Below are 25163 nucleotides of genomic sequence, written 5' to 3'. Positions count from 1 at the left end.
GCTTCATTTGCAAATATTTTCTCCCATTCTAAGTGTTGTCTTTTTGTCTTGTTTATGGTTTCCTTTGTTGTGCAAAAGCTTTTAAGATTCATTAGGTCCCATTTGTTTATTTTTGTTTTTATTTCCATTTCTCTAGGAGGTGGGTCAAAAAGGATCTTACTGTCATTTATGTCATAGAGTGTTCTGCCTATGTTTTCCTCTAAGAGTTTTATAGTGTCTGGCCTTACATTTAGGTCTTTAATCCATTTTGAGTTTATTTTTGGGTATGGTGTTAGGGAGTGTTCTAATTTCATTCTTTTACATGTCCCTGTCCAGTTTTCCCAGCACCACTTATTGAAGAGGCTGTCTTTTCTCCACTGTATATGCTTGCCTCCTTTATCAAAGATAAGGTGACCATATGTGCATGGGTTTATCTCTGGGCTTTCTATCGTGATCTATATTTCTGTTTTTGTGCCAGTACCATACTGTCTTGATTACTGTAGCTTTGTAGTATAATCTGAAGTCAGGGAGCCTGATTCCTCCAGCTCCGTTTTTCTTTCTCAAGATTGCTTTGGCTATTCGGGGTCTTTTGTGTTTCCATACAAATTGTAAAATTTTTTGTTCTAGTTCTGTGAAAAAGGCCAGTGGTAGTTTGATAGAGATTGCATTGAATCTGTAGATTGCTTTGGGTAGTAGAGTCATTTTCACAATGTTGATTCTTCTAATCCAAAAGCATGGTATATCTCTCCATCTGATTGTATCATCTTTAATTTCTTTCACCAGTGTCTTATAGTTTTCTGCATAAAGGTTTTTGTCTCCTTAGATAGGTTTATTTCTAGGTATTTTATTTTATTTTTTGCAAAGGTAAATGGAAGTGTTTCCTTAATTTCTCTTTCAGATTTTTCATCATTAGTGTATAGGAATGCAGCAGATTTCTGTGCATTAATTTTGTATCCTTCTACTTTACCAAATTCATTGATTAGCTCTAGTAGTTTTCTGGTAGCATCTTTAGGATTCTTTATGTATAGTATCATGTCATCTGCAAACAGTGAAAGTTTTATTTCTTTTTTTCGGATTTGGATCTCTTTTGTTTCTTTTTCTTCTCTCATTGCTTCGGCTAAAACTTCAAAACTATGTTAAATAATAGTGGAAAGAGTGGGCAACATTGTCCTGTTCCTGATGTTAGAGAAAATTGTTTCAAATTTTCACCATTGACAAAGATGTAGGCTGTGTGTTTGTCATATATGGCGTTTATTTTGTTGAGGTAGGTTCCCTCTGTGCCTACTTTCTGGAGAATTTTTATTATAAATGGGTGTTTAATTTTGTTGAAAGCTTTGTCTGCATCTACTGAGGTGATCTTATGTTTTTTATCCTTCAATTTGTTAATATGGTGTATCACATTAATTGATTTGCATATACTGAATAATCCTTGCATTACTGGGATGAACCCCACTTGATCATGGTGTATGTTCCTTTTTATGTGCTGTTGGATTCTGTTTGCTAGTATTTTGTTGAGGATTTTTGCATCTATATTCAACAGTGATATTGCCCTGTAGGTTTCCTTTTCTGTGGCATCATTGTGTGGTTTTTGTATCAGGGTGATGGCGGCCATGTAGAATGAGTTTGGGAATGTTCCTCCCTCTGCTATAACTTGGAAAAATTTGAGAAGGATAGGTGTTAGCTCTTCTCTAAATGTTTGATAGAATTCGCCTGTGAAGCCATCGAGTCCTGGGCTTTTGTTTGTTGCAGATTTTTAATCACATTTTCAATTTCAGTGATTGTGATTGGTCTGTTTATATTGTCTATTTTTTCCTGGTTCAGTCCCAGAAGGTTGTGCTTTTCTAAGACTTTGTCCTTTTCTTCTAGGTTGTCCATTTTATTGGCATATAGATGTTTGTAGTAATCTCTATGATCCTTTGTATTTCTGCAGTGTCAGTTGTTATTTCTCCTTTTTCATTTCTAATTCTGTTGATTTGAGCCTTCTCCCTTTTTTTGTTGATGAGTCTGGCTAATGGTTTATGAGTTTTCTTTACCTTCTCAAAGGTTTTAGTTTTATTTGTCTTTGCAATAATTTCCTTCATTTCTTTTTCATTTATTTCTGATATGACCTTTATGATTACTTTCCTTCTTCTACCTTTTGGATTTTTAAAATTTTTATCTTCTTTCTCTTATTGCTCTAGGTGGAATGTTAGGTTGTTTATTTGAGACTTTTCTTGTTTTTTCTGGTAGGATTTTATTGCTATAAACTTCCCTCTTAGAACTGCTTTTGCTGCATTCCACAGGTTTTTGGTCATCCTGCTTTCATTGTGGTTTGTTTGTAGGTATTTTTTTTAACATCTTTATTGGAGTATAATTGCTTTACAATGGTGTGTTAGTTTCTACTTTATAACAAAGTGACTCAGTTGTACATATACATATATCCCCATATATCTTCCCTCTTGCATCTCTCTCCCTCCCACCCTCCCTATCCCACCCCACTAGGTGGGCACAAACACCGAGCAGATCTCCTGTGCTACGTGGCTCCTGCCCACTAGCTATTTATTTTACGTTTGGTAGTGTATATATGTCCATGCCAGTCTCTAACTTTGTCCCACCTTATGCTTCCCCTTCCCTGGGTCTTCAACTCCATTGTCTAGTAAGTCTGCTTCTTTATTCCTGTCCTAACCCTAGGTTCTTCATGCCATTTTTTTTTTTAGATTCCATATATATGTGTTAGCATACGATACTTGTTTTTCACTTTCTGACTTACTTCACTCTGTATGACAGACTCTAGGTCCATCCACCTCACTACAAATAATTCAATTTCGTTTCTTTTTATGGCTGAGTAATATTCCATTGTATATATGTGCCACATCTTCTTTATCCATTCATCTGTCGATGGACACTTAGGTTGCTTCCATGTCCTGGCTATTGTAAATAGAGCTGCAGTGAACATTGCGGGACATGCCTCTTTTTGAATTATGGTTTTCTCAGGGTATATGTCCAATAGTGGGATTGCTGGCTCGTATGGTAGTTCCATTTTTAGTTTTTTAAGGAACCTCCATACTGTTCTCCATAGTGGCTGTATAAATTTACATTCCCACCAACAGTGCAAGAGGGCTGTCTTTTCTCCACACCCTCTCAGGCATTTATTTTTGTAGATTTTTGATGATGGCCATTCTGACGGGTGTGAGGTGATACTTCATTGTATTTTTGATTTGCATTTCTCTAATGATTAGTTATGTTGAGCATCCTTTCATGTGTTTGTTGGCAATCTGTATATCTTCTTTGGAGAAATCTCTATTTAGGTCTTCTGCCTAGTTTTGGATTAGGTTGTTTGTTTTATTGATATTGAGCTGCATGTGTTGTTTGTATATTTTGGATTTTAATCCTTTGTCAGTTACATCATTTGCAAATGTTTTCTCCCATTCTGAGGGTTGTCTTTTTGTCTTGTTTATGGTTTCTTTTGCCATGCAAAAGCTTTTAAGTTTCATTAGGTCACATTTGTTATTTTTGTTTTTATTTCCATTTCTCTAGGAGGTGGATCAAAAATGATCTTGCTGTGATTAATGTCATAGAGTGTTCTGCCTGTTTTCCTCTAAGATTTTTTTAGTGTCTGGACTTACGTTTATGTTTTAATCCATTTTGAGTTTATTTTTGTGTATGGAGTTAGGGAGTGTTCTAATTTCATTCTTTTACATGTAGCTGTCTAGTTTTCTCAGCACCACTTATTGAAGAGGCTGTCTTTTCTCCATTGTATATTCTTGACTCCTTTATCAAAAATAAGGTGACCATATGTGCTTGGATTTATCTCTGGGTTTTCTCTCCTGTTCCATTGATCTATATTTTCTTTCTGTGTCAGAACCATAGTGTCTTCATTACTGTAGCTTTGTAGTATAGTCTGAAGTCAGGGAGCCTGATTCCTCCAGCTCCATTTTTCTTTCTCAAGATTGCTTTGTCTATTCGGGGTCTTTTGTGTTTCCATACAAATTGTGAACTTTTTTGTTCTAGTTCTATTAAAAATGCCAGTGGTAGTTTGATAGGGATTGCATTGAATCTGTAGATTGCTTTGGGTAGTAGAGTCATTTTCACAATGTTGATTCTTCCAATCCAAGAACATGGTATATCTCTCCATCTATTTGTATCATCTTTAATTTCTTTCATCAGTGTCTTATAATTTTCTGCATACAGGTCTTTTGTCTCCTTAGGTAGGTTTATTCCTAGATATTTTATTCTTTTTGTTGCAAAGGTAAACGGGAGTGTTTTCTTAATTTCACTTTCAGATTTTTCATCATTAGTTTATAGGAATGCAAGAGATTTCTGTGCATTAATTTTGTATCTTGCTACTTTACCAAATTCATTGATTAGTTCTAGTAATTTTCTGGTAGCATCTTTAATAGTCTCTATGTAGATTATCATGTGTTTTGCAAACCATGACAGTGTTACTTCTTTTCCGATTTGGATTCCTTTTATTTCTTTTTCTTCTCTGATTGCTGTGGCTAAAGCTTCCAAAACAATGTTGAATTATAGTGGTGAGAGTAGGCAACATTGTCTTATTCCTGGTCTTAATGGAAATGGTTTCAATTTTTCACCATTGAGGACAATGTTGCCTGTGAGTTTGTCATATATGGTCTTTATTATGTTGAGATAATTTCCCTCTATGCCTACTTTCTGAAGGGTTTTTATATTAATTAGGTGTTGAATTTTATCAAATGTTTGTCTGCATCTATTTAGATGATCACATGGTTTTATTCATCAGTGTGTTAATATGGTGTATCACATTGATTGATTTGTGTATGTTGAAGAATCCTTGCATTCCTAGGATAAACCCCACTTGATCATGGTGTATGATCCTTTTAATGTGCTGTTGGATTCTGTTTGCTCATATTTTGTTGAGGAATTTTGTATCTATGTTCATCAGTGGTATTGGCCTGTAGTTTTCTTTCTTTGTTACATATTTGTCTGGTTTTGCTATCAGGGTGTTGGTGGCCTCGTAGAATGAGTTTGGGAGTGTTCCTCCCTCTGCTATATTTAAGAAGAGTTTGAGAAGGATAGGCGTTAGGTCTTCTCTGAATGTTTGATAGAATTCGCCTGTTAAGCCATCTTGTCCTGGGCTTTTGTTTATTGGAAGATTTTAAATCACAGTTTCAATTTCAGTGCTTGTGATTGGCCTGTTTATATTTTCTATTTCTTCCTGATTCAGTCTTAGTAGGTTGTGCTTTTCTAAGAGTTAGTCTATTTCTTCCATTTTGTCCATGTTATTGTCATATAAATGTTTGTAGTGATCTCTCTTGATCCTTTGTATTTCTGCAGTGTCATTTGTTACTTGTCCTTTTTCATTTCTAATCCTGTTGATTTGAGTCTTCTCCCTTTTTTTCTTGATGAGTCTGGCTAATCGTTTATCAATTTCTTTTATCTTCTCAAAGAACCGGCTTTTAGTGGTTTTTTTTTTTTTGCTATTGTTTCCTTCATTTCTTTTTGATTTATTTCTGATCTGATATTTATGATTTTTTTCCTTCTAACTTTAGGGTTTTTTTGTCCTTGTTTCTCTAATTGCTTAACGTGCACGTTTAGCTTGTTTATTTGAAGTTTTTCTTGTTTCATGAGGGAAGATTTTATAGCTAAACGTCCCTCTTAGAACTGTTTTTTCTGCATCCCACAGGTTTTGGGTCATTATGTTTTCATTGTCATTTGTTTTTAGGTGTTTTTAGATTTCCTCTTTGATTTCATCCGTGATCTCTTGGATATTCAGTAGCGTATTGTTAGCCTCCATGTGTTTGTATTTTTTACAGTTTTTTTTCCTGTAATTGATATCTAGTCACATGGCGTTGTGCTCAGAATAGTTACTTGATATGATTTAATTTTCTTACATTTAGTCAGGCTTGATTTATGAACCAAGAGATGATCTCTCCTGGGGAATGTTCCATGAGCTCTTGAGAAGAAAGTGAATTCTGTTTTTGGATTGAACGTCTCATAAATATCAGTTAAATCCATCTTGTTTAATGTGTCATTTAAAGCTTGTGTTTCCTTATTTATTTTCTTTTTTTTTATTTTTTATTTTTTTTTATTTTTACAAGAGATAAATAGACTGACACCAAGCATTGTACATGGATGACCACAACAAAAGCAACAATGATTGCAATTACCAAACATGAAACACACTCATACTATGTCATAATATTGACATTCAGTCCAGCAATCCTCCACTGTAACAGCTCCTTTACTTTGCAGTGAAAATTGATTTGTATATTCTTTGCCTCTGAGTCCTTTTGGGATTTTTTTTTTTAATTCAGACAGAAAGTCACAAAAATTATACTCATCCTCATCAGTTCACTCAGTCCCATGTAATTGATTTTTTTTTTCATCTTGATCTTTTGTTAGCACTTTTATGAGTTCATCTGTTTTTCATTAGAGTTCTGAAAATGCTTATTCATTCAGTTCAGCAGTACAGTCAGTTACCAGAAACCTATACTTGTCAGAGATTTTTCCATGAATTTCTTGAAGATGAAAGCCTTTTATAGGAACATATTTGCAAAAGCATCAGAGTACACCCAGAACTGTCTGTAAATGACAAAAGACTTAAAAATGACCACTGTTAAAGATTTGATGAAAGTTCATAATAATGCAGTTGACAAGAAAATTAGTTATTTCTGAGCTATACATTTTAAAGTAATAACTAGGATTATTACTTATAACATTATACAAGAACATATAAGATTTTTAGAAATTTCATGTAATGTCGGAAACATTTATATAAACATATTTCCATACATATTTCCATACAAATACAAATATAAGATTTTTAGAAATTTCATATAATGTCTGAAACATTTATATTAACATATTTCCATACATATTTCCACACAAATACAAATATAAGATTTTTAGAAATTTCATGTAATGTCTGAAACACTTATATTAACATATTTCCATACAAATAACCCAATGAAAGTTTAGTATTAGTTGTTTTGTTTGTTTGTTTTTTTATACTGCAGGTTCTTATTAGGCATCAATTTTATACACATCAGTGTATACATGTCAATCCCAATCACCCAATTCAGCACACCACCATCCCCACCCCACCGCAGTTTTCCCCCCTTGGTGTCCATATGTCCATTCTCTACATCTGTGTCTCAACTTCTGCCCTGCAAACCGGCTCATCCGTACCATTTTTCTAGGTTCCACATACACGCGTCAATATACGATATTTGTTTTTCTCTTTCTGACTTACTTCACTCTGTATGACAGTCTCTAGATCCATCCACGTCTCAACAAATGACTCAATTTCGTTCCTTTTTATGGCTGAGTAATATTCCATTGTATACATGTACCACAACTTCTTTATCCATTCGTCTGTTGATGGGCATTTAGGTTGCTTCCATGACCTGGCTATTGTAAATAGTGCTGCAATGAACATTGGGGTGCATGGGTCTTTTTGAATTATGGTTTTCTCTGGGTATATGCCCAGTAGTGGGATTGCTGGGTCATATGGTAATTCTAGTTTTAGTTTTTTAAGGAACCTCCATATTGTTCTCCATAGTGGCTGTATCAATTTACATTCCCACCAACAGTGCAAGAGGGTTCCCTTTTCTCCACACCCTCTCCAGCATTTGTTGTTTGTAGATTTTCTGATGATGCCCATTCTAACTGGTGTGAGGTGATATCTCATTGAAGTTTTGATGTGCATTTCTCTAATGATTACTGATGTTGAGTATTCTTTCATGTGTTTGTTGGAAATCTGTATATCTTCTTTGGAGAAATGTCTATTTAGGTCTTTAGCCCATTTTTGGATTGGGTTGTTTGTTTCTTTAATATTGAGCTGCATGAGCTGTCTATATATTTTGGAGATTAATCCTTTGTCCATTGATTCATTTGCAAATATTTTCTCCCATTCTGAGGGTTGTCTTTTTGTCTTGTTTATGGTTTCCTTTGCTGTGCAAAAGCTTTGAAGTTTCATTAGGTCCCATTTGTTTATTTTTGTTTTTATTTCCATTACTCTAGGAGGTGGATCAAAAAAGATCTTCGGTGATTTAGGTCAAAGAGTGTTCTTCCTATGTTTTCCTCTAAGAGTTTTATAGTGTCCAGTCTTATATTTAGGTCTCTAATCCATTTTGAGTTTATTTTTGTGTATGGTGTTAGGGAGTATTCTAATTTCATTCTTTTACATGTAGCTGTCCAGTTTTCCCAGCACCACTTATTGAAGAGACTGTCTTTTCTCCATTGTATATCTTTGCCTCCTTTGTCATAGATTAGTTGACCATAGGTGCGTGGGTTAATCTCTGGGCTTTGTATCTTGTTCCATTGATCTATGTTTCTGTTTTTGTGCCAGTACCATATTGTCTTGATTACTGTAGCTTTGTAGTAGAGTCTGAAGTCAGGGAGTCTGATTCCTCCAGCTCCATTTTTTTGCCTGAAGACTGCTTTGGCTATTCGGGGTGTTTTGTGACTCCATACAAATTTTAAGATGATTTGTTCTAGCTCCGTAAAAAATGTCATTGGTAATTTGATAGGGATTGCATTGAATCTGTAGATTGCTTTGGGTAGTATACTCATTTTCACAATGTTGATTCTTCCAATCCAAGAACATGGTATATCTCTCCATCTGTTGGTATCATCTTTAATTTCTTTCATCAGTGTCTTATAGTTTTCTGCATACAGGTCTTTTGTCTCCCTAGGTAGGTTTATTCCTAGGTATTTTATTCTTTTTGTTGCAATGGTAAATGGGAGTGTTTCCATAATTTCACTTTCAGATTTTTCATCATTAGTGTATAGGAATGCAAGAGATTTCTGTGCATTAATTTTGTATCAATCAACTTTACTATATTCATTAATTAGCTCTAGCAGTTTTCTGGTGGCAGTTTTAGGATTCTCTATGTATAGTATCATGTCATCCGCAAACAGTGACAGTTTTACTTCTTCTTTTCCAATTTGTATTCTTTTTATTTCTTTTTCTTCTCTGATTGCCGTGGCTAGGACTTCCAGAACTATGTTGAATAATAGTGGTGAGAGTGGATATCCTTGTCTCGTTCCTGATCTTAGAGGAAATGCTTTCAGTTTTTCACCATTGAGAACGATGTTTGCTGTGGGTTTGTCATATATTGCCTTTATTATGTTGAGGTAGGTTCCCTCTATGCCCACTTTCTGGAGAGTTTTTATCATAAATGGGTGTTGAATTTTGTCGAAAGCTTTTTCTGCATCTATTGAGATGATCATATGGTTTTTCTTCTTCAATTTGTTAATATGGTGTATCACATTGATTGATTTGCGTATATTGAAGAATCCTTGCATCCCTGGGATAAATCCCACTTGATCGTGGTGTATGATCCTTTTAATGTGTTGTTGGATTCTGTTTTCCAGTATTTTGTTGAGGATTTTTGCATCTATATTCATCAGTGATGTTGGTCTGTAATTTTCTTTTTTTGTAGTGTCTTTGTCTTGTTTTGGTATCAGGGTGATGGTGGCTTCATAGAATGAGTTTGGGAGTGTTCCTTCCTCTGTAATTTTTTGGAAGAGTTTGAGAAGGATGGGTGTTAGCTCTTCTCTAAATGTTTGATAGAATTCACCTGTGAAGCCGTCTGGTCCTGGACTTTTGTTTGTTGGAAGATTTTTAATCACAGTTTCAATTTCATTACTTGTTATTGGTCTGTTCATATTTTCTATTTCTTCCTGGTTCAGTCTTGGAAGGTTATACGTTCCTAAGAATTTGTCCATTTCTTCCAGGTTGTCCATTTTATTGGCAAAAAGTTGCTTGTAGTAGTCTCTTAGGATGCTTTGTATTTCTGTGGTGTCTGTTGTAATTTCTCCTTTTTCATTTCTGATTTTATTGATTTGAGTCCTCTCCCTCTTTTTCTTGATGAGTCTGGTTAATGGCTTATTAATTTTGCTTATCTTCTCAAAGAACCAGCTTTTAGTTTTATTGATCTTTGCTATTGTTTTCTTTGTTTCTATTTCATTTATTTCCACTCTGATCTTTATGATTTCTTTCCTTCTCCTAACTTTGGGTTTTGTTTGTTCTTCTTTCTCTAGTTTCTTTAGGTGTAAGGTTAGATTATTTACTTGAGATTTTTCTTGTTTCTTGAGGTAGGCGTGTATAGCTATAAACTTCCCTCTTAGAACTGCTTTTGCTGTATCCCATAGGTTTTGGGTCGTCGTGTTTTCATTGTCATTTGTCTCTAGGTATTTTTTGATTTCCTCTTTGATTTCTTCAGTGATCTCTTGGTTGTTTAGTAATGTATTGTTTAGCCTTCACGTGTTTGTCTTTTTTACGTTTTTTTTCCCTGTAATTCATTTCTAATCTCATAGCATTGTGGTCAGAAAAGATGCTTAATATGATTTCAATTTTCTTAAATTTACTGAGGCTTGATTTGTGACCCAAGATGTGATCTATCCTGGAGAATGTTCCGTGCGCACTTGAGAAGAATGTGTAATCTGCTGTTTTTGGATGGAATGTCCTATATATGTCAATTAAATCTATCTGGTCTATTGTATCATTTAAAGCTTCTGTTTCCTTATTTATTTTCATTTTGGATGATCTGTCCATTGGTGTAAGTGTGGTGTTAAAGTCCCCCACTATGATTGTGTTACTGTCAATTTCCTCTTTTATAGCTGTTATCAGTTGCCTTATGTATTGAGGTGCTCCTATGTTGGGTGCATATATATTTATAATTGTTATATCTTCTTCTTGGATTGATCCCTTGATCATTATGTAGTGTCCTTCCTTGTCTCTTGTAACATTCTTTATTTTAATGTCTATTTTATCTGATATGAGTATAGCTACTCCAGCTTTCTTTTGATTTCCATTTGCATGGAATATCTTTCTCCATCCCCTCACTTTCAGTCTGTATGTGTCCCTAGGTCTAAAGTGGGTCTCTTGTAGACAGCATATATATGGGTCTTGTTTTTGTATCCATTCAGCCAGTTTGTGTCTTTTGGTTGGGGCATTTAATCCATTCACGTTTAAGGTAATTATTGATATGTGTGTTCCTATGACCATTTTCTTAATTGTTTTGGGTTTGTTTTTGTAGGTCCTTTTCCTCTCTTGTGTTTCCAACTTAGAGAAGTTCCTTTAGCATTTGTTGTAGAGCTGGTTTGGTGGTGCTGAATTCTCTTAGCTTTTGCTTGTCTGTAAAGCTTTTGATTTCTCCATCAAATCTGAATGAGATCCTTGCCGGGTAGAGTAATCTTGGTTGTAGGTTCTTCCCTTTCATCACTTTAAGTATATCATGCCACTCCCTTCTGGCTTGCACAGTTTCTGCTGAGAAATCAGCTGTTAACCTTATGGGAGTTCCCTTGTATGTTATTTGTCATTTTTCCCTTGCAGCTTTCAGTAATTTTTCTTTGTCTTTAATTTTTGCCACTTTGATTACTATGAGTCTCGGCGTGTTTCTCCTTGGGTTTATCCTGTATGGGACTCTCTGCGCTTCCTGGACTTGGGTGGCTATTTCCTTTCCCATGTTAGGGAAGTTTTCAACTATAATCTCTTCAAATATTTTCTCTGGTCCTTTCTCTCTCTCTTCACCTTCTGGGACCCCTATAATGCGAATGTTGTTGCGTTTAATGTTGTCCCAGAGGTCTCTTAGTCTGTCTTCATTTCTTTTCATTCTTTTTTCTTTATTCTGTTCTGCAGCAGTGAATTCCACCATTCTGTCTTCCAGGTCATTTATCCGTTCTTCTGCCTCAGTTATTCTTCTATTGATTCCTTCTAGTGTAGTTTTCATTTCAGTTATTGTATTGGTCATCTCTGTTTGTTTGTTCTTTAATTCTTCTAGGTCTTTGTTAATCATTTCTTGCATCTTCTCAATCTTTGCCTCCATTCTTATTCCGAGGTCCTGGATCATCTTCACTATCATTATTCTGAATTCTTTTTCTGGAAGGTTGCCTATCTCCACTTTATTTAGTTGTTTTTCTGGGGTTTTTTCTTGTTCCTTCATCTGGTACATAGCCCTCTGCCTTTTCATCTTGTCTATCTTTCTGTAACTGTGGTTTTTGGTCCACAGCCTGCAGGATTGTAGTTTTTCTTGCTTCTGCTGTCTGCCCTCTGGTGGTTGAGGCTATCTAAGAGGATTGATGGGAGGCTCTGGTGGTGGGTAGAGCTGACTGTTGCTGTGGCGGTCAGAGCTCAGTAAAACTTTAATCCACTTGACTGTTGATGGGTGGAGCTGGGTTCGCTCCCTGTTGGTTGTTTTGCCTGAGGCAACCCAACACTGGAGCCTACCTGGGCTCTTTGGTGGGGTTAATGGCAGACTCTGGGAGGGCTTATGCCAAGGAGCACTTCCCAGAACCTCCGCTGCCAGAGTCCTTGTCCCCACAGTGAAACAGAGCCACCCCCCACCTCTGCAGGAGACCCCCCAACACCAGCAGGTAGGTCTGGTTCAGTCTCCCCCAGGGTCACTGCTCCTTCCCCTGGGTCCCGATGCACACACTACTTTGTGCGTGCCCTCCAAGAGTGGGGTCTCAGTTTCCCCCAGTCCTGTCGAAGTCCTGCAATCAATTCCCAGTCTTCAAAGTCTTATTCTCTAGGTATTCCTCCTCCCGTTGCCAGACCCCCACATTGGGAAGCCTGACGTGGGGCTCAGAACCTTCACTCCAGTGGGTGGACTTCTGTGGTATAAGTGTTTGCCAGTCTGTGAGTCACCCACCCAGCAGTTATGGGATTAGATTTTACTCTGATTGCGCCCCTCCTACCGTCTCACTGTTTCTTCTCCTCTGTCCTTGGACGTGGGGTATCCTCCTTGGTGAAGTCCAGGGTCTTCCTGTCAATGATTGTCCAGCAGTCAGTTGTGATTCTGGTGCTCTCGCAAGAGGGAGTGAGAGCACGTCCTTCTACTCTGCCATCTTGGTTAATCCTCTCCTTATTTATTTTCATTTTGGATGATCTGTCCATTGCTGAAAGTGGAGTGTTAACTTCCCCTACTATTATTGTGTTACTGTCAATTTCCCCTTTATGGCTGTTAGAATTGGCCTTATGTATGGAGGTGCTCCTGTATTGGGTGCATAAATATTTACAATTGTTATATCTTCTTCTTGGATTGATGACTTTATCATTATGTAGTGTCCTTCTTTGTCTCTCAGAATAGTCTTTTTTTTAAGTCTATTTTTTCTGATATGAGAATTGTTACTCCAGCTCTCTTTTGATTTCCATTTGCATGGAATATCTCTTTCCATCCTCTCACTTTCAGTCTATATGTGTCCCTAGGTCTGAAGTTTGTCTCTTGTAGACAGCGTATATATGGTTCTTGTTTTTTTATCCATTCTGCCAGTCTGTGTCTTTTGGTTGGAGCAGTTAATCCATTCACGTTTAAGGTAATTATCAATATGTATGTTCCTATTACCATTTTCTTGTTTTGGGTTTTTTTTGTAGGTCTTTTCCTTCTTTTGTGTTTCCTGCCTAGAAAAGTTCCTTTTGCATTTGTTGTAATGTTGTTTTTGTGGTGCTGAATTCTGTGAACTTTTGTTTTCTGTAAGTGTTTTAATTTCTCTGTCGAATTTGAATGAAATCCTTGTTGGGTAGAGTAATCTTGATTGTAGGTTTTTCCCTTTCATCACTTTAAATATGTCCTGCCACCTCCTTCTGGCTTGCAGAGTTTCTGCTGAAAGATCAGCTCTTAACCTTATGGGGATTCCCTTGTATTTTATTTGTTGCCTTTCCCTTGCTGCTCTTAATATTTTTTCTTTGAATTTAATTTTTGATAGTTTGATTAATTTGTGTCTCGGCGTGTTACTCCTTGGATTTATCCTGTATGGGACTCACTGTGCTTCCTCGACTGGATTGACTATTTCTTTTCCCTTGTTAGGGAAGTTTTCAACTATAATCTCTTCTAATATTTTCTCAGACCTTTTCTTTCTCTCTTCTTCTGGGACCCTTATAATTCGAATGTTGTTGCATTTAAAGTTGTCCCAGAGTTCTCTGAGACTGTCCTCAATTTTTTCATTCTTTTCTCTTTATTCTGCTCTGTGGTAGTTATTCCCACTATTTTACCTTCCAGGTTACTTATCCATTCTTCTGCCTAAGTTATTCTGCTACTGATTCATTCTAGAGAATTTTTAATTTCATTTATTGTGTTGTTCATCATTGTTTGTTTGCTCTTTATTTCTTCCAGGTCTTTGTTAAACATGTCTTGTATTTTCTCCATTCTATTTTCAAGATGTTGGATCATCTTTACTCTCATTACTCTGAATTCTTATTCCGGTAGACTGCCTATTTATTCTTCATTTTTTTATCTGGTGGGTTGTTACCTTGTTCCTTCATCTGCTGCATATATCTCTGTCTTCTCATTTTAACCTACTGTGTATGTGGTCTCCTTTTCACAGGCTGCAGGTTCATAGTACCTGTTGTATTTGGTGTCTGCCCCCTGTGGGTGAGGTTGTTTCAGTGGTTTTTGTAGACTTCCTAGTGGAGGGGAATGGTGCCTGTGTTCTGGTGAGTGAAGCTGTACCCTGTCTTTCTGGTGGGCATGGCTGCATCTGCTGGTGTGTTTTCTTGTGTCTGTGAACTTAGTATTACTTTAGACAGCCTCTCCTAATGGGTGGTGTTGTGTTCCTGTCTTGCTCATTTTTTGGTATGGGGCATCCAGTACTGGAGCTTTCTGGCCTTTGGGTGGAGCTGAGTCTTAGCATTCAGATGGAGATCTCTGGGAGAGCTCTTGCTGTTTGATATTTTGTGGTTTGGGAGTTCTCTAGTGATCCAATGTCCTGAACTTGCCTCTCCCATCTCAGAGGCTCAGACCTGACATCAGACCGTAGCACCATGACCCTGTCAGCCACGTGGCTCAGAAGAAAAGGGAGAAAAAACATTTAATAAAAAAAAATAATAATAAAAATAAAGAGAGCAACAAAACCAGTAAACAAATCCATCAATGATAGCAAGTGCTAAAATCTATACTAATATAAACATATAAATCAGAAACAAATCAGTCACAGACAGCAAACCCCAAGTCTACCATTGCTTCCAAAGTCCACTGCCTCAATTTGGGATGATCCTTTTTCTATTCAGTTATTCCACAGATGCAGGGTACCTCAAGTTGACTGTGGAGATTTATTCCACTGCTCCTGAAGCTGCATGGAGAAATTTCCCTTTCTCTTCTTTTTTTGCACAGCTCCTGGAGTTCAACTTTGGTCTTGACCCCAACTCTGTGTGTAGGTCGCCCTCAGGCCTCTGTTCCCACCCAGACAGGAAGGGATTAAACAGCGGCTGATTAGGGGGCTCTTTCTTATTCAGGCCGTGTGGAGGGAGGGGTACTGTAGTTATAATTGGAATGCAGGGAGAGTCTGTGGCAGCAGAAGCTGGCATGACATTGCAACAGCCTGAGGTGCACCATATGTCGTCTTGGGGAACTTGTCACTGGATCACGGGGCCCTGGTAGTGGTGTGCTGCACCGGCTCCCCAGGGGGGGGTTGTGGATAGTGACCTGTGCTTGTATACAGGATTCTTGGTGGCTGCAGCTGCAGCGTTAGCATTTCATACCAGTCTCTGGGGTCTGAGCTGATAGCCACATCACGTGACTGTCTCTGGAGTTCGTTTGTGGTGTTTTGCCTTCTGTGGGCAGACAGGGAAGGAATTCCATCTCCTTGTGCACCCCAAAACAATGGTCTCTTGCCTCTTAGGCAGTTCCAGACTGTTCCCCTGACATCCTCCCTGCTAGCTGTGGTGATCTAACCCCCTTCTGGCTGTGTTCATGCAGCCAAACCCAGTCCTCTCCCAGGGATCTGACTTCCAAAGCCCAAGCTTCAGCTCTCAGCCCCACCTGACCTGGTGGGTGAGCAGACAAGCCTCTCGGGCTTGTGAGTGCTGGTGGGCATCGATCCTCTGTGCAAGAATCTCTCCCCTTTGCCCTCTGCACACCTGTTGCTGTGCTTTCCTCCATGGCTCCAAAGCTTCCCCCCCACCTACCCCCATCTCTGCCAGTGAACGTCCATCCTAGTGTGTGGAAACTTTTCCTCCTTCACAGCTCCCTCCCAGAGGTGCTGGTCCCATCCCTATTCTTTTGTCTCTGTTTTTTGTTTTTGCTTTACCTTACCCAGGTATGTGGGGATTTTCTTGCTGTTTGGGAAGTCTGAGGTCTTCTGCCGGCGTTCAATAGGTATTCTGTAGGTGTTGTTCCACATGTAGATGTATTTTTAATATATTTGTGGCGAAGAAGGTGATCTCCATGTCTTACTCCTCTGCCATTTTGAAGGTCTCCATCCTCTTTTTTTTTGTCTTCTTTTGCAATCAAAGTGATGGTGGCCTCATAGAATGAACTTGGGAGTGTTCTTTCCTCTGTAATTTTTCTGAAGAGTTTCAGAAGGATAGGTGTTAACTCTTCTCTAAATGTTTGATAGAATTCATCAGTGAAGAAGTCATTGGCCCTAGACTTCTGTTTGTTGGAAGTTTTAAAGCTACAGTAATCAAAACAGTATGGTACTGGCACAAAAACAGAAATATAGATCAATGGAATAGGATAGAAAACCCAGAAATAAACTCACTTACCTATTGTGAATTAATCTATGACAAAGGAGACAAGAATATATAATGGAGATAAGACAGTCTCTTCAATAAGTGGTGCTGGGAAAACCTGACAGCTATACATAAAAGAATGAAATTAGAATATATTCTAACTTCATCCACAAAAAAAAAAAAAAAATCTTGAAATGGATCAAGGACCTAAATGTAAGGCTGGACAGTATAAGATTCTTAGAGGAAAACATAATCAGAACGTTCTTTTACATAAATCATAGTAATATCTCTTTTGATCCACCTATTAGAACAATTAACATAAAACCAAAAATAAACAAATGGGACTTAATTAAACTTAAAATCTTCTGCACAGCAAAGGAAACCATCAACAAAACAAAAAGATGAAGCAACCAACAAGGAATTAATCTCCAAAATATACAAACAACCCATGCAGCTCAATAAGAAAAAAACAAAAAATATAATCAAAAAATGGGCAGAAGATATAAATAAACATTTCTGCAAAGAAGCCATACAGATGGCCAACAGGAACATGAAAAGATGCTCAACATCACTAATTATCAGAGAAATGCAAATCAAAACTACAATGAGATATCCCCTTACACTGGTCAGAATGGCTGTCAACAAAAAATCTACAAAAAATAAATGCTGGAGAGGTTGTGGAGAAAAGGGAGCCCTCCTACATTGTTGTTGGTGGGAATATAAATTGGTACAACCACTATGGAGAACAGTATGGAGGTTCCTTTAAAAACTTAAAATAGAATAACCATATCATCCAGCAATCCCACTCCTGGGCATATATCCAGAAAAGAACATAATCTGAAAGGATACATGCACCCCAATATTCATTGCAGCACTATTTACAATAGCCAGGATATGGAAGCAACCTAAATGTCTATCGACAGAGGAATGGATAAAGAAGATATGGTAGATATGTACAATGGAATATTACTTAGACATAAAAAAGAATGAAATAATGCCATTTGCAGCCACATCAATTGACCAAGTGATTATCTTACTAAATGAAGTAAGTTAGCCAAAGACAAATATCATATAATATCACTCATATGTGGAACCTAATTTTTAAAAATATACAAATGAACTTATTTACAAAACAAAAACAGACTTACAGAAATCTAAAACCAACTTGTTACCAAAGCAGAAACATTGTGAGGGAGGGAAAAATCAGGAACTTTGGATGAACATACACACCCTACTATTTATAAGATAGACAACCAACAAGGACCTACTGTATAGTACAGGGAACTCTGCTCTCTATTTTGTGGTAACCTATTTGAGAAAATAATCTAAAAAAGAATGAATATATGTATATATATATAACTGAATCACTTTGCTGTACAGCTGAAACTAACACAACATTGTAAATCAACTATACTCCAATAAAATTAAAATATTTTTAAAAAGAGAGGGCTTCCCTGGTGGCTTAGTGGTTAAGAATCTGCCTGTCAATGCAGGAGACACAGGTTTGATCCCTGGCCCAGGAAGATCCCACATGCCACGGAGCAACTAAGCCTGTGCGTCACAACTACTGAGCCTGCACTCTAGAGCCTGTGTGCCACACCTTCTGAAGCTCGTGTGCCTAGAGCCTGTGCTCCACAACAAGAGAAACCACTGCAATTAGAAGCCTATGCACTGCAATGAAGAGTATCCCCCACTCGCCGCAACTAGAGAAAGCCCGTGCACAGCAACAAAGACCCAACACAGCCAAAAATAAAAACAAATAAATAAATATATATAAAAAAAGAGAGACATCTGCACTCCTATGTTAATTGAAGCATTTTTACAATAGCCAATATATGGAAGCAACGTAAATGTCCGTTTATAAATGAATGGACATAGAAAATGTGATATACCATGGGATATAATTCAGCCATGGTAAAAAGGAAATCCTGCCATTTGTGACCAGACTGATTAAATGTAAGGGCATTATACTAACTGAAATAAGTTACACAGAGAAAGATAAATACTATATGATTCACTTATTTGTGACATATAAAAGAAGTTGAAATCATAGAAACAGATAGTAGAATGGTAGTTGCCAGGGGCTGCAGGGTTGGGGAAATGTGGAGATGTCAGTCATAAGGTAAAAACTTCCAATCATAAGATGAATAAGTTCTGGGGATCTAATAGACAGTGTGGTGACTGTAGTTAACAGTACCGTATTATATACTTAAAAGTTGCTAAGAGAGTAGACTTAAAATATTCTCACCACAAAAAGAAATAGTGATTATACTGTGTGATGTAGGTGTTAACTAACCCTACTGTGGTAATCATTTTGCAATATATATGTGCAACAAATCATCAAATTGTACACCTTAAACTTACACAATGTTATATGTTAATTGTCTCAGTAAAACTGTGTAATAAAAAGAAAAAATGAGGATACAGAAGAAGGGTTAATTATAGGAGCTATACCTTAAGTAGAGAAGGCAACCCAGCACCCAGTGTTGTGAGTTGACTTGTATCCCCTATAAGGATATATTCAAGTCCTACCATTTGGTACCTGTGAACTTGACCTTATTTGGAAATAGTGTCTTTACAGGTGTAATCAAGTTAAGATGAGGTCATTCTGGATTAGAGTGGGCCCTAATACAATGACTGGTGTCCTTATGAGAAAAGGGAAATTTGGACACGTGCACACCCAGGCAGGAAAAAATTTGCCATGTGTTCATGGAGGCTGGATGGGGCCAAGGTCTGGGTCAGTCAGCAAGGAAAAAACCTCAGGCAGTAGTACAATGAACAGACAACAGAAAGTGCTGGGAACATTCAGGGTACCAAGAAGCTTCAATTTTGTGGGGGGAATTTTGGTGAGAAACAAAGTTATAAATGTGTAGTAAAAGGTAATTTCTCAGTACCCAGTTTACATTTGATTTTTCAAATAAATTGTTTAGTGTTTCCACTTGTTTCAAACTAAGCAAATGTGATCTGGCTCTGAGAACTGCAGAGGGCAGTCTAACACTTGCTACTGGAAATCAGAAACTAAAATGCAAATTCTTTTATTCTAAATAGCAACACTTTGTATGTATTACTGGGGTTGTGCTACAGATCACAGAAGCAACTAATACTTTTGCAAAATCAACAAAACCTCACCACCAAGTCACATTCTGAAAAATATAACTACAAATTTTCCTTAATATGTTTGGTAGTTGATCTGAGTATTCTCTGAAATTACAGAGAAAACTGTACATAAGGAAATGGCTATGGATATTTTTGTTGTTATTAATAATATGACCAATGGGGTAAATAAATAAAGGTAGGATGTTAGTTATAGTTCTGGTTTATTTTGTCCCCTAATTATAATATGGAACACTTAGCATTCACCTGCAAATTATTGGAAGAAGGTGTGTCACTAGGAAAGAAAGATTGTTAAAAAGAAAGAATGATATTTTTATTGTTGGAAGTTATGATGTTTGGTTTAGTAATTCAGGTTTAGTACTGAAAATATTGTCCTTGTTAAGCACTTTAAAAAAATACTGATGATAGGAATGAATGCAGCTCAGGATGGAGTGGATACAGTTCAATTTAAATTCATCCTCCAACAGTCTCCTTCATTCTGGGAAAGAGTCCAATTCTGACAATTTCATGTGTTCAAGGGAGTAGAATCTTTCATTTGAGAAGCATCAAAGCAGTCCTAAGGGGTTCATAAAAAAGGACAGGACCCTGGGAAGGAGACTTCAAAATGTTGGCAAGGAGACAAATAAAATATACTTCACTTTTAAATGAATGCAAAATATTGTGAAACTGTGTCTTAGAGATTATTCCCAATGTGTAATTTAAAAAACATTACCTTGTGTTCACAAAGAAGGGGTTATGCTTACTCATAACCTTCAAATAATAAGTATTCAAAATGTCCTTTTCATGAAGATTCTCATTCATAAATTTAGACAAACAACATTTGCATATCTTGGGAAAATGGAAAAATAAAACTTTTTCTCTTCTACTTAAGTGAAATAATTGAAATGATTATCTTCCATTCATAATTTGAAAAGTCTGTAGTTAATAGATTTTGGGAAAATGGGAGATGGGGTTCACATTCCTAAAGAAGCCCGTTTTAAACATGAATGTGTAGCTAATAGTTGAGAGTTTATTTTTATTCAGAGTAAAAAGTAAAGAGAAACATAATACCTTTTCTACTGCCTTAGTTTTCCACTAGTATTTTTCCTCTCATCATGCCCATGGGATTGTTTTACATACTAAAGAATGTGCATTGGTCAAAACTCTTCCCAGTTCATCAGTGATAATATCTCATTGGTCCAGAATGAATATAGCTAGTTATAAAAAGTGCCTTGTTTCTCCTATCATTGACTTTTTACTAGATTTTTCCCCTTTGGGAGTTAGAACTGAATTTAGCAATGTTGATTTTAGCCAGATTCTCATAATTCCAAAGTTCTACAATAAATCTCTGCTTCTGAAAGTTTCTGTGGATATAATCTCATTTACATAAGTGAACTAGTGAGAGAAGGAAAAATAATCCTTAAAAATAGAAGGCAGAACACGTAGTACAAAAAGACCAATGAGTGAATAACAATAAATTCTAAGGTAAGTCCTAATTTAAAAATACTAGACATAATAGTGCGACTGGCCTGTTGTTATTAGTTATTACTATACTAATAAAATATATCTTTAGCAAGCCTCCACTCTCTTCCTCTGACACAAGATGAGATAATTTATTCATTTCAAAACTGAATTTGGCAGTATGTCAGCCTCCAAGAATCCACAGCAAAAAGGAAACATTAAATTACATTATTTTTAATTATATGGCCAATTAAGACACACGTATAGGATATTAGCACGGTGAAAAATACTTTCAATTAGATTTCAAGAGGTGAGAAAATATTCTCTAAAGGGAAGATTCTTGCAAGTGTATTTCATTTAAAAATGAGAGGGTTTCTATGAGCAGACTGAAATGCAATAATTTCAAAATACACCTCCATGTAGTTAAATATTTTGACATGTTGAATGTAGTTAAGATTGATCACAAAAATTTTGGGTGAACACAAACCAAGTATAAAATAATCGTTTATGATACGTTGATCTTTCTATTAACTGATCAACAGTTTCAAATATACCTAAGACTGCTTGTAGTACAGAAAATACAACCTGTTATCTGTACAAAGTTATTAAGGTAAATATTAAAAAGAAAGTATGTTAGGATGCAATCGTTGTTAACACTGTTGAAGATTGAACTATTGACCTAATTTTATTATAGTCATGTTATTGTGAAAATGATTCCAATGAAAAATCTATAGCCTAAAATCTATTCTGAAGTTGTACAATTTGATTAGACCCATATATTTTCTTTGTCTGAAAAAAGGGATGGTAATAGGTGGATCAGTGTCAACATAAACTAATTTTTAAAAAGTATCAGTGATTAGTTATGAATTTATTATGTATCAGGATGTGTGCTGAGCATTATAAATATATTATCTAAATTAATTCCTCCTTAAATCCTATGAAGTGAGAATTGCAGTATTATAATAATATCAATTTACTAATAAGTAAAGAGAAGCATAGAGAGAGAGGTAAGATAAGAAACAAATATATGTGTAGTAAGAGACAGTACCAAGACACAAACCCAGGTCTGTCTGGTACAAAAATTAATTTCTTCTGGAATAAGCTATAACAGACATTCACCAGTTTCTTGTAGAAAATATTAGTTTGAAAAATTTAGTCTTATTTTTTTATGAAAACTGGCATGAAGTTTTTAAGTAATCCCTAAAAATCTTAATGGTTCCTAACATAAAGGTAGAAGGAAAATGTATTTTTTTTATGTAGGACATCAGAGAAATGTCAGACTAAGAAGCCCCAGGCCTTTATTGCCACATGGAAACATTAAAAAAACACTAGAGACTAGCTAAACTAATTTAATAGGAGTTCTGGAAAAGAGTCAAAGTCTAGAATAATCAAGTGAATGTCTAATTAAGAAATAGCCACATTCAAAACTGTAGGAAATTTGGGCTTCCCTGGTGGCGCAGTGGTTGAGAATCTGCCTGCTAATGCAGGAGACACGGGTTTGCGCCCTTGTCTGGGAAGATCCCACATGGCCGCGGAGCAAATAGGCCCGTGAGCCACAACTACTGAGCCTGCACGTCTGGAGCCTGTGCTCCGCAACAAGAGAGGCTGCGATAGTGAGAGGCCCGTGCACCGTGAAGAAGAGTGGCCCCCATTCGCCGCAACTAGAGAAAGCCCTCACACAGAAACGAAGACCCAACATAGCAATCAATCAATCAATCAATAAAAATAAATAAATAAATAAACCTTTTAAAAAAACTGTAGGAAATTTGAAGGGATTTTAATTTACCTTTGCCTCATACCTCACTGATGTAGGGTGGTCTTGGTCTGGAGAAGGCAGTAACCCAGTTCCAAATTCATTCACTCCCTCAAACATGAGGGATACCTTATTTTTCAAAGTTCTACCTGATCTGGGGGACTGCTTGAAAAACTAGTCTCTGTATTGACTAAAGAATAGATCCGGGGATGAAAGTGGTGTAACTTAGATTTCAGGTTGTGAAAAGTGGCAGAAAGCAAGTGGGCACTGCTAATAAAATCTTTAAGGGGTGTAAAGAGTTACAGAGGACAGTGCCAAAAGATTATTAGTAGAGACAAACAATAGAACTTCTAAGCTCCCAAGGAAAAGCTGGGGTGAGACTCTGGGAAATTAAGAAATACAAAAACAGCCATGTATATAGGGGAATTGCAAGAGCCACTCTCAGGCATGCAGAAGCACACACAGGTGCAGGCAACATATGTTCAAAAAAGACGTGAAATAAACTTAAGGCTTCACAACAGATTGATCTCAAGGTTTAAATAATATGTAGCTAATAATCAGAGAACTGCCCTTGCACAAAGCTGATATAACAATCCTGGAAGTGTTCATTTTTCAGATGCCCAATTAAAAAGCACAAGGCAAACAAAGAAACAGGAAAACGTGGCCCACTCAAAGGAAGAAAATAAATTGGCAAAAACAATTTCTGAGGAAGCACAGACATCAGACTTACTGAAAAGATATTTTATTATTAGTTAATTAATTTTTATTGAAGTATAGTTGATTTACAATCTTATATTAGTTTTGGGTGTACAACATAGTGATTCAATATTTTTATAAATTGTACTCCATTTAATGTTATTATAAAATATTAGATACATTCCCCATGCTATACAACATATCCTTCTAGCTTATTTATTTTATACATAGTAGTTTGTACCTCATAATCCCCTACCTCTATCTTGTTCCTCTTCCTTCTTTCCCCCAAATGGCAAACACTAGTTTGATCTCTATATTTATGAACCTGTTTCTATTTTGTTATATTATTTTATTTTATTTTTTAGATTTCACATATAAATGATAACATATGGTGTTTGTCTTTCTATATCCAAGTAACTTCACTAAGCATTGTATCCTCCATGTCCACTCATGTTGTTACATATGACAAAAATCCATTTTCTTAAGGCTGAATAATATTCCATTGTATATGTATACCACTTCTTCTTTAAGCATTCATCTGATGAAAAACACTTAAGTTGCATCCATATGTTAGCAATTGTATATAATGCTGCTATAAACATCAGGGTTTACTTATCTTCTCTAATTAGTGTATTAGTTTTCTTTGAATATATAGCAAGGAGTGGAATCGCTGGATCATGTGTAGTTCTGTTTTTTGTTTTTGGAGGAACCTCCATACTATTGTCCACAGTGGCTACACCAATTTACTTTATCACTGATAGTGTACAAGGTTCCCTTTTCTCCACATTCTTGTCAGCAATTTTTATTTGTGATCTTTTTGATGACAACCATTCTGACAGGTGTGATGTGATATCTCATTGTGGTTTTGATATGCATTTCTCTATTGATTAGTGATGTTGAGCATTTTTTCATTTGCCTGTTGGTCATCTGTGTGTCCTTTTTGGGAAAAAAAGTCTATTCAAGACTTCTGCTCATTTTTTAATTGGGTATTTTCTTTTATATTGAGTTGATGAGCTGCTTGTATATTTTGGATATTAAAAACCATATTGGACATATCATTTACTAATATTTTCTCCCATTCAGTAGGTTGTTGTCTCATTCTATCAATGGTTTCCCTTGCTGTGCAAAAGGTTTTAAGTTTAATAAGGTCTAATTTGTTTATGTTTGCCTTTTCTTTCCTTTGCCTTAGGAGACAGATCCAAAATAATATTGCTGCAATTTATGTCAAAGAGTGTCTGTCTATGTTTTCTCTAGGAGTTTTATGCTTTTGAATCTTACATTTAGGTCTTTAATTTTATATATATAAAATATATAGTATATGGTGTGAGAAAATATTCTACTTTCATTCTCTTATATGTAGCTATCCAGTTTCCCCAGGTCCACTTATTGAAGAAACTCTTTTTTCCATTGTATCTTCTTGCTTACTTTGTCATAGATTAATTAACCATAAGTGCGTGGGTTTATTTCTGGGTTCTCAATTCTGTTCCATTGACCTATGTATCTGTTTTTGTACCAGTACCATGTTGTTTTGATTACTATAACTTTGTTGTATAGTCTGAAGTCAGGGGGCATGATACCTCTAGCTTTATTCTTTATTTCTCAAGATTACTTTGGCTATTTGGGATATTTTGTGATTCCAAAAAATTTTAGGATTATTTGTTCCAATTTTGTAAAAAAGTCATGAGCATTTTGGTAGGGATTACATTAAATCTGTAGATTTCTCTGGGTGATATGGATATTTCAGCAATAATAATTCTTTTAATCTAT

General features: G+C 36.2%; 1 long non-coding RNA gene across 1 annotated transcript in view; it reads left to right on the top strand.

Annotated features, from left to right (window-relative positions):
* Window positions 1–1516: 1516 nt before the first annotated feature.
* LOC309620811 overlaps window positions 1517–25163 on the top strand; it is a 114281-nt gene continuing 90634 nt past the window's right edge. Inside the window, exon 1 of the long non-coding RNA XR_014239658.1 lies at window positions 1517–6148. This is a non-coding gene — a long non-coding RNA (uncharacterized lncRNA). The remainder of the gene's footprint in view (window positions 6149–25163) is intronic.

Source organism: Balaenoptera borealis (assembly GCF_965194805.1).
Source record: "Balaenoptera borealis genome assembly, chromosome: X".
NCBI lineage: Eukaryota > Metazoa > Chordata > Mammalia > Artiodactyla > Balaenopteridae > Balaenoptera > Balaenoptera borealis.
This window is presented reverse-complemented; position numbering and strand designations above follow the sequence as displayed.